Genomic DNA, 17,077 nt, shown 5'->3' with positions numbered 1-17,077 from the left:
ACTGTGTCACCTAGCTGCCCCCATAGTAGACATTTAATGATTGTGTAGATATAGATCTGACAAGTACTGGCTATAATGTAAATGCTGGCTATAAGGTCAGGTATGTAGGTGGGGGAGAATCATCAATATGATAACAGGAAAGAATGTCTTAGGGACAGAGGAAAGGTCTGGGTTGTTCTGGACAAAATACTCGAGCTGGAAGGGAGCTCAGCATGTTAACTGATTTATCCAAGGTCACCTATGTAGTAAGCATAAAGAAATGAGATTTGAAACAAGGTCCTCTGACTCTCCAATGCTCTTTCCACTCTATCACACTGGTAGAGATGAAAGAAAAGAAAATCTTCTGAAGCTACATCATAATAATCCAATACAAAAGCTTTGCTTTTCCTGTATCCCTGTTTTAAAGAAAACATTCATACTAGCTGTGTGACCCTGGGAAAGTCACTTAACTCTCATTGCCCTGCAAAACAAAACAAAACAACATTCATTTTAACAAAAAATGGAAACATTTACAATTGCCTTTAGTTTATCTAGATATTTCAGGCTTTCAAAGCAAAAATCACAGTGAATTATTGTGTTCATTAAAAATTCTTCAGAATGAATAAGCATTTCTGCATCAGGATTAGGTTCTGAGAATCCAATGATATGATTAAATTTCCTCTAGCACCCTCTAGGAAGCCTAACTGGGGTACAAGTTGGCATTCATAGAACCTGACCACAGCTCTTTTTCTCAGCCCAGCTGCCTAGACATCTGTATGTGTCAGGAAGCACCGTACTGTCAGCTGTCTAGGATCATCTGTATTTCTGGGTTACTTTAATATGGTACCTGACACCAGCTAATGAATTGATTCTCTATCTCTCTCTGGCTCTCTTTTTAAAGCTGTCATCATTTTAAACCAAGAAATATGTCAAGTGATAATTAAATCTCACCACAGACAGGTTGTGTGAAAATGATTAACTTCTACCATTTTCCCCCACATTTAGAGAATTCTGAGTCCAGGAGGTGTTGGGTCATTACACTGACAGTTGAAAAAAGTTGCTTTCACATTAATTTTTTTTGAAGAGGGAAAGTAAGGAGGGAGAAATGAAGAGGTCTGAATTTCATGATTTCACTCAACTTTAATAGGGAAACTAGAAAGTTTAACCCATTGAGGGTAGGGCTAAAAGTCAAGTTTGGATTTGAGTTTATGGTGTAGTTATAAGTAACTTCTCCATGAACTTCAATTTTTCTCATCTGTAGGATGAAAATAATGCCTGCTTCACCTCCCAGCAAAATGGTGTTGTGAGACACTGTCTTTGAAAGTGCTTTAGTAGGGGAAAACTTAAAATGCTATCCAAATATAAGGCATCATTATTCAAAGTCCTTCAGAAGAGATATATAACACCTTTGTAGGCTTAAAAATCTTCATTTGTTTCATTTTTCAACTAAATTTCTAAACATGAGATTAGTTCTGACCCCATCAAATAAGTGTCTTCTCTAAGCTACAAGATTCCCATTATGTGCCCAAATATGTGATGACTCACAGGAGAGAGGCAAAATCAAATAGAGCAGATGAACAGCTGGAGAGCAACAGTGATCTGAATTCTAACTTCTAGCAAAAAGTGAAGGTATGTAATTGCTAAAATTAGAAAAAAAAAGGTTTCAAATGTATTTTCCTCCCACTGCTAACTTTCATGGTTAGGATTTGTTTTGAAGTCTCTTTTACTCTTATCTTTATGTCTATATTTATTTTTAGTGGCAGCTAGAAGTAAGATTTCAGGGGACCTGGAGAGTCTCCTAGCCTCAAGATACTAAGGTCTAGAAAAATTTGAGATTGGACAGGACTGACAAAACATCACCTGGATTGCAGGATATTACCCACATGCTGCCAGCATGATGTAACAGCTCTAAATAGGTCTGGAGTCAGTGAAGTTTGTCATTGCATTTCCCTTTCTATGTCCAGGTGACCCTTTTGTTGGCCCCAGAGGAAAGGATCTGATAAACAGATTTACAATGAGGTGGTGGAAAATGTATATGTTCCCACTTCTGGTGAGGCAGGGAAAGAAATATGCGTGGTGTACAAATAGTAGACAAAGCTTAACTTAGAGGAATAAATCACAGCTCAGAGAATGTTAGAGGTAATAAGGAAACATTGTAGTGCTGTAGAAAGAACACCAAGGGGGCAGCTAGGTGGCTCAGTGGATAAAGCACTGGCCCTGGATTCAGGAGGACCTGAGTTCAAATCTGGACTCAGACACTTGACAATTACTAGCTGTGTGACCCTGGGCAAGTCACTTAACCCCAACTGCCTCACCAAAAAAAGAAAGAAAGAAAGAAAGAAAGAAAGAAAGAAAGAAAGAAAGAAAGAAAGAAAGAAAGAAAGAAAGAAAGAAAGACCAAGTTACCTGTATGAACCTGAGCAAATCTCTTAGTTTCTTCATTTGCAGAATGAAAGCATTGGGCCAAGTAATCTCTGACGTTACTTCTTGCTGGATGATTCTACTCTTAAATCCTTTGAATTTTCCTCACATTTTTCTAGGTCTGGGCTACATAGCACTTCTGGAAGGAAGGTCTAGACAGATCCTAGTGCTGCTTTCTTGAATAATAATATTATTATACACACTCTACAGATGAGGAAACTGAGGTTCATATAAAAAGACCTACCCAGTCAACCAGGAAGTAAGGGACAGAGACTTCATCTAAATCTATAGTTCCTAAGTCCAGTTTCCTTTTTATTCTACTACTATTACTTGCAGAAATCTACAGCAACTTAATAAGGATTGAAGAGAGAAATGAGTTTCTATGAAATAGCATTCTTTATGTGAAAATATGACACCAGAATCATCATCAAAACATAATAAACAGTGAATTAATTGGATTTCCAGACCTGATACAGATTTACAAAAAACAAATTCCAAATCTAGATGACTGTCACTGTCTACCTCTTTTGTTCTTATTCACATGATGTTAAATGGAGCTACAAAAAAAATACTGGTTTGGTTGACTATAAATATTTGGTTTTTTATCTCAACTGGATTCTTACTACTACAAAGCAATCATTCTACTACTTCTTCATTAACTCTTCTTCCTACTCTCTACAGTGGCTTTTCAAACCTTCATCTGTCTCTTCCACAGATCTCCAGCTCAACATCAACTTTGCTGAGGTACTACCATCATATTGTGTTGAAAAAAAATTCACCATTTTCAGCTCTCTTCTTTCCTCCTCATCTTAAATCAACTTAGACATCTTCTCCCCCCAGATCCTCCTTCAATCTTACATCAAATAAAGAGGTGGTAATACTCCCTCATTAAAATCAACACCTCTATATACACCTTTGATTCTGTTCTCTCCCATCTTCTTCAGCAAATTGTCCCCACCTTCATTTCTATTCTCCTTAATTTCTATTCTCTTTCAATATATTGGATCCTTTCCGGCTGCCTACAAATTTACTCATGTGTCCCAATCTTCAATTTTTAAAAAAATTTGCTCTAACCAGTTTATATGACTCCTGCACTTCTCTGATAAAACTCCTCAATAAAAAGTCTACACTAGTTTTTCCTCATCTTCCTATCCTCCCATTCTCAATCCTTTGTGATCTGACTTCAACACTCAATTTTTCAACTAAAATTTGCCTCTCCAAAGCTAACAACCATCTCTTAATTGCCAAATTTAATGGCTTTAAAAATAAATCCTTATGCTTTTTTCATTCTATTTTTCTTAAATCAACAAAAATCTGCATCCTCACACATTAACCCATATACCCCTCCAATTTGAGAATTAAAGAAAAATCAGATGAAAGATATATAGTCAAGCAAAAACATTTTCCTATTAGCCATGTCCAAATAAAACTCTCATTCTGAAGTAAGTCCTTCATCTATCTGGAGGCAAGTAGCATGTTTCATCGACAGTCCTTTGGAATCATGGTTGGTCATTTTTTCTTTGACTGGAAAACTTTTTGGGATTTTGACTATAATATTCCCAGAACTTTTCATTTGGAGATTTCTTTTAGGAGATGACTGGCAAATTCTTTCTATTTACTCTTTGCCTTCTCCTTCCAATAGATCTGATAAGTTTTCTGTTAAGATATCTTGAAATAGGATGCTTAGGGTTTGGGTGTTGTTGGTTTTTTGTGTTTGTTTTTTTTTTCCTGTGACATGCAGATACTATAATGATTCTATTTTTTTTCTCTTCAGTTTTTTTTCCAGGCCATATGTTTCCACTATGAGATTCTTTTTATCGTCTATTTTTCCAGTGTTTTTATTTTATTTTAATACTACTTATTGTCTCATGGAACCATTTGTTTCTTTTTTGTCCATTCTAATTTGCAAAGATTTTGCTGCTTCAAGCAAGGTTTTGTACCTCTTGTGCCACACTATTAATTCCTTTTCTAATTCTTTTTTCCCATAGTTCTCACTTCATTTTCAATTTTCCTCTAGCATTCCTTATTTCATTAATCAAAAAATTAAAAAAATATCTCTTGCCATATCTTCTGGTTGATTTTGTACCCAAGCTGTTTTTCTGAGGCTTTTCTTCCCCCGCCCCCATATGACTGAGGATTTTCTTATAGACATTTTGAAGTCATTCTCTTTTATTTTTTCATTTATACCTCAGATATCCCTGTCATCATAACAGTTTGTTATAATGTGGTTCTTTTTTATGTTTCTTCATTCTTCCAGCCTTCTAACTAACTTTGGACTTGATGTTAGAGCTGGGCTACATAGCACTTCTGGAAGGAAGGTCTAGAGTGGTGCTATTGCTGCTTTCTTGAAGCATTATTGAGTGTTGTGTTTTTTTTAGGATGAGAGGAACAGCCTGGGGACCAGTGAGCTCTCAGTGCTCCTAAAATAGTCTAATGTAGGGCAAAGTGTGATTGCTCCTGTCCTCAACCTCCAGCTCTGCAAGTTCATAACCTGTTTTTCACTCAGAACAACAATAGACTGCTGATAGACAGCCACTCTCAGCCAGATAGAAAGTTTTATTTTTCTATTTAAGAGTGACAGAACTCCATGCTTTGGTCTTGGATTTCTGCCCTGATTATTCTTTTGCTGGCTTAGCTAGATGCTGGAAGTGAGATCACACTTTGGTCTTGCAATCTGAGCCAAAGTGTTCCTGCTACCTGCTTCTGAACTTCTTCCTTTCTAGGTATACCACCCAATGTCTCCCAGGGGCCCCCTCTCAGGGAAGGATACCTTCATACACCACAGATCTGTCATCCGGAACTGGAGAATGGATGAGAAAGCTTGCAGTTGGCACCTGTCCCTGTCACAATGCCTTAGTATGACTCTAGGACTTCCTTTTGCCTTGGAGCACTGCCTCTCCATGGCAGTGGCGGGCTCCACACGCCAGAGAGTTCTTGCCCCAAGCCATTCCCCATTGTCAGCAAATATAAGTCCCTATGCTGATCTGAGCCTAGCAAAAGACTCACTGAGAATTTTTCTGGATTTCACCTTCAGGTCGTCTGGTGTTTTCTAAGTCTATATAGAGGAGTTTCTGGGTGGGATCTTGATATCATTTCCTCCTGCTACTCTGCCACATTGGTTCAACTCCAGTCATTCTTCTTAGCCTTTTTGCAGCATAATACACAGTTGATCACCTTCTTGTGAAATTTTAGTGACATTTCCCTCCCCTGTTCTTCTACCTGTCTGACTGCTCCTTTCTCAACTTCTTTTTGTTAGAGCTTCAACTATGGTGTGTGCACCGACCATGATTATCCCTCAAAGTTCTATCCTGCACCATCTTCTCCTTTCCTTCTATATTTTCTCATTTGATTATTTCATCAACTTCCATGGATCAAATTATCTCCATGCAGATGATTCCTAGATCTATGTAGCCAGCCCTAGTCTCTTCTGTGCTCTAGTCCTGCAATTACAACTGTCTTTTGGACATCTCAAACCGTAGGCTCTAAAGGAAATCACAATCTCAACATATCTATAACAGAAATCATTATCAACCTCTTTCCAAATTCTCCCTTACTCTGAACTTTCCTATTATTATACATGGCACCAATACCTTCTCAGTCATCAAAGCTCACAACTCCATATCATCATCAATATCTCACTTTCAGTTATATATGTGTGTGTGTGTATGTCTATATGCATATGTATATATGTCCATAGTCACACATATAATTATTACATATTATATATAGAAATATATGTATAATCCTTTTCAGTACTCATATAGCCACTCCCCTAATATAGGCCCTAACCACCTCTCTCATATAGATAATTTTAGTAACCTTACAATTGGTCTCCCTGCCTTATGTCTCTCCATTCATCTGCCAAAAATGATTTTTCTCATGTGTAGATTTTACCAGGGCATAAGCCTACTCAGCAAATTCCAGTGGCTCCCTAATATGAATTCCTGTCTGGCATTTAAACCTGACTCTTGTCTACCTTTTCCATCTTGTTACTCATTCCTTCCTCTCTCCATACTCTTATGATCCAGCTGTACTAGTCTATTTGCTATTGCTCACACAAAACCTCATCTCCCATTTTAATGCCTTTTAAACTAATTAGCCCCCAAGGTTAGGAATGCTCTCCTTTCTCACCTCTTCCTCTTACTTTTTCTCGCTTCCTTCAAGGCTCAGCTCAAATGCCATTTTCAGCATGAGGCCTTTCTACCTACCCACCACCTCTAGGGTGTACCTCCATCAAATTACATTTCATCTGCTCTGTTTGGATCTTATATGTACCTATTTACACATTTTCTACCTATTGGAATGTGAGCTCCTTAAGGGCAAGAGTTGTTTTCAACATTTGCTTTTACCCCTGTGCTTAGCAAAATTAGGGATGCTATTGTCTCATTAGCCCATCCCCCACTAGTTCACCCTTGCTTATTAATCAACACATCTTTATTTAACCAGCACAATGTGCAAATCTCATGCTAAATACTATGTCGCATTCTTTTAGAATTCTTACTTAATCATTTCTTGTGAAACAGTAGTTTTCTTGGTGCCTTGATGACTCCTAGTGTTTTTTGCTTCCTTAATATTAAAAATATTGGTTTAGAATTGGAATCAGGAAACCTGGATTTAAATCCCACTTCTAACATTTACTAGTTCTGTGACCACTTTGAGTTTCAGTTTACTTATCTGTAAAACATGGATTATAATTCCTATAACTTCTACCTCACAGATTATAAAATAGCTATTAAAGTGCTATATGAGAAAATGCATGTGAAGTGCTTTACAAAATTTGTGTTATATAAATATCACTTTTTCTTGTGGTCATTAATATTAAATGGAATTAAAAACCTCACACTAAAAACTTCAGCTAACCAGCCTCAGGAATTTATTTCTCCTTTTACTTGATATGGCTTTTAGAAAATGAGAAATCTCCTCAGCAAACATGGTAAGACAGATGGAAATCAATAGTAGATCAGTGATGTCCCACACAACTTTTCTGGAAACTAAACAGAACAATTTTCCAATACAAAAAACTAAGCAGTGTACAGAAGCTGTGGTAATGTCATACCTTAAATGGAACTTCATTCCCCACATACCTCTTATATTTTCTTGGAATGCGACTTAAGTGTCTTCCAGAAAAAAATGTATCATCATAATATTGAGTACACAAAATACCCAGCTTCACATTGTATATATAGCACACAAGGTCACAATGGCTCACCAGCAGCAGAAAATGGAACAATGTACGTGGAGGTACTTTCTACAAGGACAAGTTTATATAGGACAAAAGGCACTAAAATTTAAACTCTTCATGAACAGCCATGAGGAAAACACATCAAATGGTTCCAAAACCATTTACACATAGCACCTGTCTGAAAAGGTAGGTCAGAAGATCATAGGACAAAAGGATTTAAACAAAACAGTATCATTTGAAGAAGAGAAAAGTGATCTTCACAGAGGGAAATGGACTTGCCAGCAATCACCATCCAAAGACTGTTACTCTGATTTCAAATCCCATGCACTTTTCCCCCATCTCAAACTGCGAAAAGCGACAGGGTATACACTGTGTAGATGGATTATGGAGAAAAAAAGGCATCCAGCACTGCTTACTCCTCCACCTGGTTCCTCCAGCTGGCATTTTAGCTTCTCCTGGAATAGACAGATGGACCGAAGGTTTGATTGAGAAACTCTGGCATGGGCATTAACAGAAAGGTAGAGATGTGGCTGTTTGAGGTTTTTTTCCCCCTTTGAATCTTTGAAAGATAAACTCATTCTTAAGGACAGAAAAGGGATTAGAAAATAATGGCCAGTGAAAGTCAGCCAGATTCTTCACTTCATCTCTTAATAAAGAAAAGTTGGTAAAAAGCAATTCATCAAAGCAGAGACAGAAACAAATGGTTTTCATAACCTAGATAATTAACCTCAGAAGTTTGCCAAGACCAAGTGAATATCACACAGTGCAAACAGCTTAACGAGGTTGGAAGACAGGGCTTCTCTGTTTCTAAGGAGAGAATCTATTGTGTGCTGCAGGGGCAAACATCTTCTGTCTTCAGCAACAAAAATAACAACAGAGGCAAGGACAATGCATTGTAATCTTCATTTCCTCTAGGAATGGATTAGATATTTTTAAAGACTGCTTCTACCTCTAAATTCTATAATTCTAGTCTAGAATGCAACCTACCAACATAAGAATAGGGTTTTGTTTTTGTTTTTTTTTTTTAGGGACAGTTAGGTTGGGCAGTGGATAGAGAACCGGTTCTGAAGTCAGGAGGACCTGAGTTCAAATCTGATCTCAGACACTTGACACTTACTAGCTGTGTGACCCTGGATGAGTCACTTAACCCCAATTGCCTCTCACACACACATGCACATGCACACACAGAACAAAATAGAATGGGCTTTTTATTTTTAAAAAAGTATTCTTAGCATTTATAGCTGTATAAAAACAGGCAGTGTTAGTTTGCCAACCCCTGATCTAGTCTATAAGCTTCTTCCCAGGACATTGACTGAGTTTTAGGTTTTCTGATTTGCACCCACATTTAGCACCCAGATGATGATGATTTTTATCATTCTTATTCTTCCATTTTTTGGGGGGAGACAAAGGCTAAAGTTTCTCAGAGTTTACTGTATGCAATGGTATCTTGGTAGTTTTCCAAACACAAAATCATCTTATCACAACTTCTCTAGGTCTTAGATGTTTTTCATTTTTGCTTTAACAGCAAAGTTTGGCAGAGGAGATGTGTAAATTCATTTTATATATATATATATATATATATATATATATATATATATATATATATACACACACACACACATATATATAATACATATCGTATACACCATATACACATATGTATATATTCACATATGTACATATGTGGCTATGTAAATATTTGTATGTATGAACACACATGAACATATAGATGAGCATGTGTATATATACACATGTGTGTATATATACATATATATATACATATATATATTAACCTCAATGGCAATGTTTATTACATAAATTTGGCCTTCCTAAGAAAACAAAGTGTAGTAGAAGGGACAGAAAAACAAAAGAACAAAAAACAAACAAACAAAAAAACTGCGCTATTTCAGAAATTCCATTTAACCACAATCCTAATAACTGCAAATCTCAAAAGCCCTGGAATCATATTTTTGTCAAAGAAGAAAATATCAAGTAAACAAAGAACATAAATTTTCTATAAAACGAAGTGCCTAAAGCATATCTTTCAACTAACAAATAAGTTTGGGGCTCCTGGATGCCCAGTTCTACATTGGATTTGACTATGCTATGGCAAAAACCAAAGAAAGAAAACACAAGTCCTTGCTTTCAGAAAGACCTCAGTCTAGTTGTATAGACAAAGCATTAATGTGGAAAATAAAGATTATGTACATTCATACATACCTACATACATACATATTTTTAATGAGATATCACCTGATAATATAAAAGAATGGTGAAATGAGAGACAGGGACAATAATAGATAGGTATACCCTGAGGTGAGTATATATTTAGCCCAAATGTTGATATAAAAAGCCTATTCTCCTCTTCCAGCTATAGCAGTAAGAAAAACTTGAGTTGTAATGATACCCCTGTGCTGCTATCAGGTCCTAAAAAACTTCAGAAATTTTTTTTTTTAATTACATAGTATTCAGTGTATTTTATGTACAGCATTTGCCGTTGACAAACTGGGAGATCTTGCGCTGGTCAGTATCACCTTTGGAAATTTAGTTTCTTAATTTTTAAAATGAATATAATCATAAGATGTCATAGGATTTGGAGACAACAGTGACCTTCAAGGTCACTCCAACCCCATCATTTACAGATAAGGAAACAGAAATCTTAAAAGGAAAGTAATCGAACTAATATTAGCCTCATTAGGTTGTGATGATCAAATGAAATAAAATCATGTAATTTTAGAGCTACATAATTTATGCTTTTCAAAAATATAAAATGATCTATATACTTGAAAGAGGTTACCTATTATATACTAATTGTAAATAGTAAAACTCCATAGAAGGTACATATGCTAACTCTAATGAATCATAACATTCTCTGACCATTCTGGCTAAAATGTACTAATGCTTATTAAACATGTGAAAATTAAAATGAGGCTATATTATGTATGAAGGTAATTAACCTATGTATACAGGAATCTATTAGTCCAGGTAAAACAAAAGGCTATGTACTGTACCTGAAATTTTATAAATATAGGTAGCTTTTTTTCCTCTTTTGCAGTGCATGCGACATGCCTTCCCGACTAAGGAAGATGCGGAAGCTCTGTGGGCACATCAGCCACGGCCATGGGCGTATCAGCAAGCACCGGAAACACCCCAGAGGTCATGGAAATGCAGGAGGGTTGCACCATCACCGCATCAACTTGGACAAATATCACCCGGGTTACTTTGGGAAAGTGGGTATGAGGCATTACCACTTGAAGAAGAACCAAAGCTACTGCCCAACCCTCAACCTTGATAAGCTGTGGACACTGGTCAGTGAGCAGACCAGGATTAATGCTGCCAAAAGCAAGGAAGGGCTTGCCCCTCTCATGGATGTTGTGCAGTAGGGGTACTACAAAGTCCTAGGAAAAGGGAAACTCCCCAAGCAGCCATTCATCGTGAAGGCAAAATTCTTCAGCAGAAGAGCAGAGGAAAAGATTAAGGGTGTTGGTGGAGCTTGTGTCCTTGTGGCATAAAACCAATGTTATCAAATAAAACAAATGTCTTCATTAAAAAAAATAATAATAAAAAATAAATATAGGTAGCTAAGAACTCTCTATCAAGCTAGGTAGGTACTTTCCCTGAAAGTCATGGACCTAAGAGAATTGTCTAAGGATATTAAGAAGTTCAGTGACTTGCCCAGAATATTCTACACTTTGATACAGTCATTCTTGGCTATGTCTACCACAAACAGGATGTGTCAGAGGTTGAACTTGAAGTCTGGTCTTCCTGACTCCAAAGCTAGCTCCCAATGCATGGCATCATGCTTATTCATTTTTCTACAAAGGGATAAAAGAAATTGCACAGGGCATGTGTGACCAGAAAAGAAGTAAATCCATCACAGAACAAGAATAAATACTTTAATAAATGAATCTTTGATTTCATCAGTGTTGGTTGTCCTTCGAATGGTACAGACTGCAAGCCATATAAAACTCATCTCATATGAAGAGAAGAGCAGGACAGTTTACATTTTATAAAATGTATGCTTTTTGAAAACACGTACTGTCTTACTTTAACATTTTTATTACCAAAACCTAGCACATCACCTGGCACATAATTTATACCTGACAAATACTTATTGACAGTTGTTCATTTGGGAAGTTGAACAGCACTTCAAATGACCCAACCTGATCTATGATAGGAAAAAATATTTTTTTTAATTTTCATTTATTTTATTTTTAATTTGTGGAATAAAGATGATTCTATATGAAACTGCAAATCTATTATCTATAACTTGCTATTCCTTTTAAATATATAATAAAGTTATACAAATTTCTTTTTTTCCAGACATACACCCCAAATATATCTATAACTTTTTTTTGGATAATGCTTATGTCTAAGAGTCAACAAAGAATAATCATAATTTCAGCCAAAGAGCAATGGGACAATCCATGTGGGGGTAAATAGGCTTCAGATTCTGACTAATGGTGACTTACATGTGGGAGATGACAAAGACATATCATAAAATTTGAGAGTTGGAAGGGGAGCTCTGTGGCTATGGAGCCCAACCCAAACAGAAAATGAGTCCTCACTATCATGACCAGAGAAGGAATAATCCAGAATCAAAGTTTAACATGATCAGAGAAGTAGGTAGGCCTGGCATGGAGCAAGAATTAGTAAGAATAGGTTAACAGACCATGTGTTAATTTGGTATCTATGAAATATTAAAATACTCATAGAGAAAACCTTCAGCACCATGGATAGTTGAAAAGACCCTCTAAGTAGAATTTATTAAAGATCTGTACAAGAATATAAAATGTAATGTAGTGCTATTATTGGTACCAGTGGTAGAAGTACCCAAGGATGAATATATCAAAGTGTAGAATTGGGATTACAAAGCTATTAATGATAATGAAAACTTAAAATTTGAGGGTCTATGAAAAGCATAAAGTTTCTAATACAACTGTCAGAGGGTAGAACTACCGGCACATTATGCCTGTGAACAAGTGATCAGTGAAGCTTTTTTTAATCTTCTGTTTGTCTCCACCCCTTAATTTTATTGCCTGGAAGCACCTGGTCAAATTGCCATGTAATAACCCATAACAAACAAGACCATATATCCAGCCATTCAGCACTAGAAAACCTATTGAGAGGTCCTCTTTGAGAGGACCAGCTTCACTGATCACTTGTTCACAGGCATGATGTCACAGGATGATGGCCTGACTTGCCCATGAATTTTATTTAAGCGAGGCAGAGTTGCACAAAGTTGGCAACCTCACTCTCTCTTCCAGAATCATCAAAGTCCAGTGGCAGGACAATAGTCAAAGGCCCAAGATGCAGTGGAGTACCTTTGTGTCTTCAATGCCTGACCATCTCTAAGTGCTCTACAACTCCTGATTCAGCTGACTTTATGACTATTGGAACAAATTGCTCTCATCCACCCATTTCACATACTTAAGTAGACATATTGATTCAGTGATACTGAGCCAGGAACTTAAATCTTCCCAAGCCCTAGGAAACTCTTTATGACAATAAAAGTTATAGACTAGATTCACATCTGCATTAATGTAGAGTTGTAACAACAATTGTAACAACCATCACCTGCTCCTGATTCATACATGTGACCATCTTTTGTCTTGGATAATTGTATTGCTGAGAAGAGCTAGTTGTTGATCACACAATGTTGCTGATACTGTGTACGATCATTTATTCATCTGTAAGATGAGCGATTTAGACAAGATGGTCTCTCACTTCTCTTCCAACTCTCCATCTATGATATATGATAATTTATCCTCCATATAAGCATTTTTAAGCAAAAAAAAAATCAAACCAAGGTGTAGAAAGGTAGACAGAAACCATGAATTGGACATGAATACCTGCCAGGATAGCAAGTGTGCTTGAAAATCATTTTAAAATAGGCTTTTTAAAAAACTGAAATGCTGTTTCATGGCAATTATTGTCAAGTAAAGCAAATCTAATCATTCTTCATCATGACAACCCCTCAGATACTGCAATTTTTTCAATAAAATAGTTTTTACCACAATCTTGATTACTTTAGAACATAACCTTCAAATACACAAAAAGAGAAAAAGACTGTCTAAAATAAATTTCTCATTCACATTCTAAGAAAAATATATAAAGTGAATTTAATGTCAAACTTGTCCTATTGTTTTCTGTGAATTTCTCAGAATTTGTTGCTTTTATTTACATAGATGGAAACTATATCTACATTGTTCTTGTAATTTAGCTTTTATCATTTCATAAGCCTTTCAAAATTTCTTCATGTTCCTCATATTTGTCACTTATAATGGTGTGAAAATATTTTATCACATTAATACCACAATTTGTTCAGCCATTCCTCAATCATTGGATATTGGGCCTGTTTCCAAATTAATAATATTGTAAATTATGCTGCTGAAATTATTTTTATACAGACCTTTCCCCTTCCAATAACATCTTTAGGATATAGTTCCAATAATGAGATAACAAGGTCAAAGGATGTGAGCAGTTTTATAACTTATCACATACTTATTCAATATTACTTTCCAAAAAACTGCGCCAATTCAGACCTTGAACTGAAAGCCGCACTGAACACCTATTTTCTTTTCACAGCCACACTAGTTTGTTTCATTTTCAAATAATCTTTGCCAATTTGATAGTTATGAAATAGCCAATCAAAACTGATTTGATTTGCATTTTTTTTTTGGTGAGGCAATTGGGGTTAAGTGACTTGCCCACATCACACAGCCAAGTAAGTGTCAAGTGTCTGAGGCTGGATTTGAACTCAGGTCCTCCTGAATCCAGGGCCAGTGCTCTATCCACTGTGCCACCTAACTGCCCCTGATTTGCATTTCTATAATCATTAAACAATTTAAAATCCTTTATGTACCTGTTACTGATTATGATAATTTTAGAACTACCCCCTCAGACATGTAAATATTACTATCATGCCCTCCCACCAAGACTTGTCTCTTCTCTAGATAAAATATTTCTAAGATATTTTACTTAGTGCTAGTGTGGGGAAGATATCAATTCCCCTGATTATCCAGGCCAATGTCATCTGAATAGTCTTTCACTTGTCATTATCCTTCCTAACACCCAGAACAGGGCACGATAGTCCAGCAATGGTCCAAACGGGAGAGAGTACAATGTATCTTTTAACCTCTATCCATTCCTTGTCTTTCAGAAACTATACCCATGCATACAAAAGGCATTAACCAATTTTTTTTTTTCGGGGCAATGGGGGTTAAGTGACTTGCCCAGGGTCACACAGCTAGTAAGTGTCAGGTGTCTGAGGCCAGATTTGAACTCAGGTCCTCCTGAATCCAGGGCCTGTGCTTTATCCACTGTGCCACCTAGCTGCCCCCAACCAAATAATTTTTAATGCCTTAATGATTGAACAAAAATCAGCCTAAAGGATCTACGTCAAAACTCTTTGTCTAATATAGACAGCTACTACTGCTCGTCAGTGGGACTCATGAAGTTATTCTCTAATCAAATTATCAGAAGTCTAGTGACCTAAATTCTAGTTCATGCTTTGCATAAGTGGGTAAGCTAGGACAAAAGGAAGAAATGTAATTTCCCTCAGACTTAGTTTGCATAGTAAAAAAAAAAATCATACATGTGTCACAACAGAATTGCAAGCTATATGAATACACTCACATCACTTTATAAATTGTAATCTTATATAGTCATTACAGTAAATCCTGTGAAGTAGATAGGCCAAGTATTATTATTCCTAGGAAACTGAGGCTCAGATATGTGAGTTACCTAAGATCACTCTAATTGTAATAAAAGCAATTCATTTTTCCCCAGTAAATCCAGTACTATTTCACTAAACCATTGTTTCCCAACCTATAAAATTAAGAGATTGGGCTAGGTGATCTCTAAACCCTCTTTTCCTCAGGATTTTAGGGTCATATGATTATTTGATTCATTCTATAACAACTGGTTCTTAACATAGCTCCACTTCCAGAGCTTGCATCAGTCAGCTGGAAAACAAGAGTAAATTTTTAAAAGTTAATTTAGGGGTTGCGGGAAATCTAGGTGGAATGAGAGAAGTCAACCGCAACTTGCTTTAGTGCAGAGACCACAGGGGGTATCTGCATTGTTCCAGTGAGTAAGAGTGATAATGGAAATGAGTTGCAGTCTATTTTCCCAGATGGTAACCTTGATTTGAAAAAGGACCTTCGATCGCCCCAGGCGCCATCAAATCTGGACATTTTACAACCTCCCTCTTAAAATACCATATATTTGCAGCAGTAAAAGATGTTACCCATGAAGAATTAAGAGAGTTTATTAATCTGTTTCATGGAAGATAGTTAGCCACTTCACATTATACCAAGATAGATTAGGTAAGCAACTGTGAGATCCAGGAAACATCTGCTAAACAAAATCAAAATTAATGGTAAACAGAATGGGATTCTTAATGGCTTCAGCTCATCCAGATGCAGAGAACAATAAAAGGGCGATTAGAGACAGCTGCCAATTAGAGACTAATTCCAAGTGCTTTCAGAAAGGAAGGTTGGAGCTCGTTTGCCACATTCCCGTGAACTGCTGTGCCAGGTTGGTTTAGCACTTCCACACCTCTGAACAAACCCTATAACTACCCTGGCTGCACCCGTCTATCACTCTCTGCCTTCCTCCTTTAGCATCGCTCCCCCAACTGTGATCTGCATCACCAGAAGGCAGAGGCTGCACCTACCTGTAATAGCACATTGAACAGCTTCCTGGGATATTGGGTCAAACACCATGACATTGGTGCCTGCCCACACACTCGCAGGCCTTAATCACAGCACAAATCAGCCAGGAGAGCTCAGAGATAGCCCCTCATTCCTGAGAGGCAGATGACAAGAACTAAAATTGAAGTAACCACTTGCTCAGCTGTCTGGAGGGCTCCCTGCAGTTGTAATTGAGGGGGATGGGAATCAGTTAGAGGAAAGTATTGGTTTCAGGCAGATGGATTCTGACAATTACAATCACTACTGGTCTCTCACTTCTGACACTCTAAGACAAGGAGGAGCTCACCTTCACGTCCCCGCCCTTGCCCAGATCTCCAGAAAGGATGGAGAGTCAATTTTAGGGCTAGATGAAGAAAGTATGGAAATCATAGGCATTAGAGATAACACAACTGGGGGCAGCTAGGTGGCACAGTAGATAAAACATGGGTCCTGGATTCAGGAGGATCTGAGTTCAAATCTGACCTCAGACATTTGACACTTACTAGCTGTCTGACCCTGGGCAAGTCACTTAACCCTCATTGCCCTGAAAAAACAAACAAAAAAGAACACAATTGCTCATCACATCTAGAGAGAGATAGGGAACGTGGGAGGGGCATTAATAGAGGTTTAGATATAGTACCTGAAAGGACAAGATTCCAGCTGCTTGTGAGAGGAACTAACTATTGTGCTTCTCAATTAACTTTGATAAATATTTAATTAGTACACACAATACAAAGACAAAAATAAGGCAGTCCCAGAACTCAAGGAGCTAACATACTACTGAAGGGAAATCATATGT

General features: G+C 37.0%; 1 protein-coding gene and 1 pseudogene across 2 annotated transcripts in view; one reads left to right on the top strand and one right to left on the bottom strand.

The window, feature by feature from the left end:
* Positions 1-17,077, bottom strand: part of FSTL4 (follistatin like 4) — an 878,789-nt gene that overhangs the window by 792,860 nt on the left and 68,852 nt on the right. The window lies entirely within an intron of this gene.
* Positions 10,630-11,137, top strand: LOC122744291 (annotated as a pseudogene).

Source organism: Dromiciops gliroides, chromosome 2, assembly GCF_019393635.1.
Source record: "Dromiciops gliroides isolate mDroGli1 chromosome 2, mDroGli1.pri, whole genome shotgun sequence".
Classification (NCBI taxonomy): domain Eukaryota; kingdom Metazoa; phylum Chordata; class Mammalia; order Microbiotheria; family Microbiotheriidae; genus Dromiciops; species Dromiciops gliroides.
This window is presented reverse-complemented; position numbering and strand designations above follow the sequence as displayed.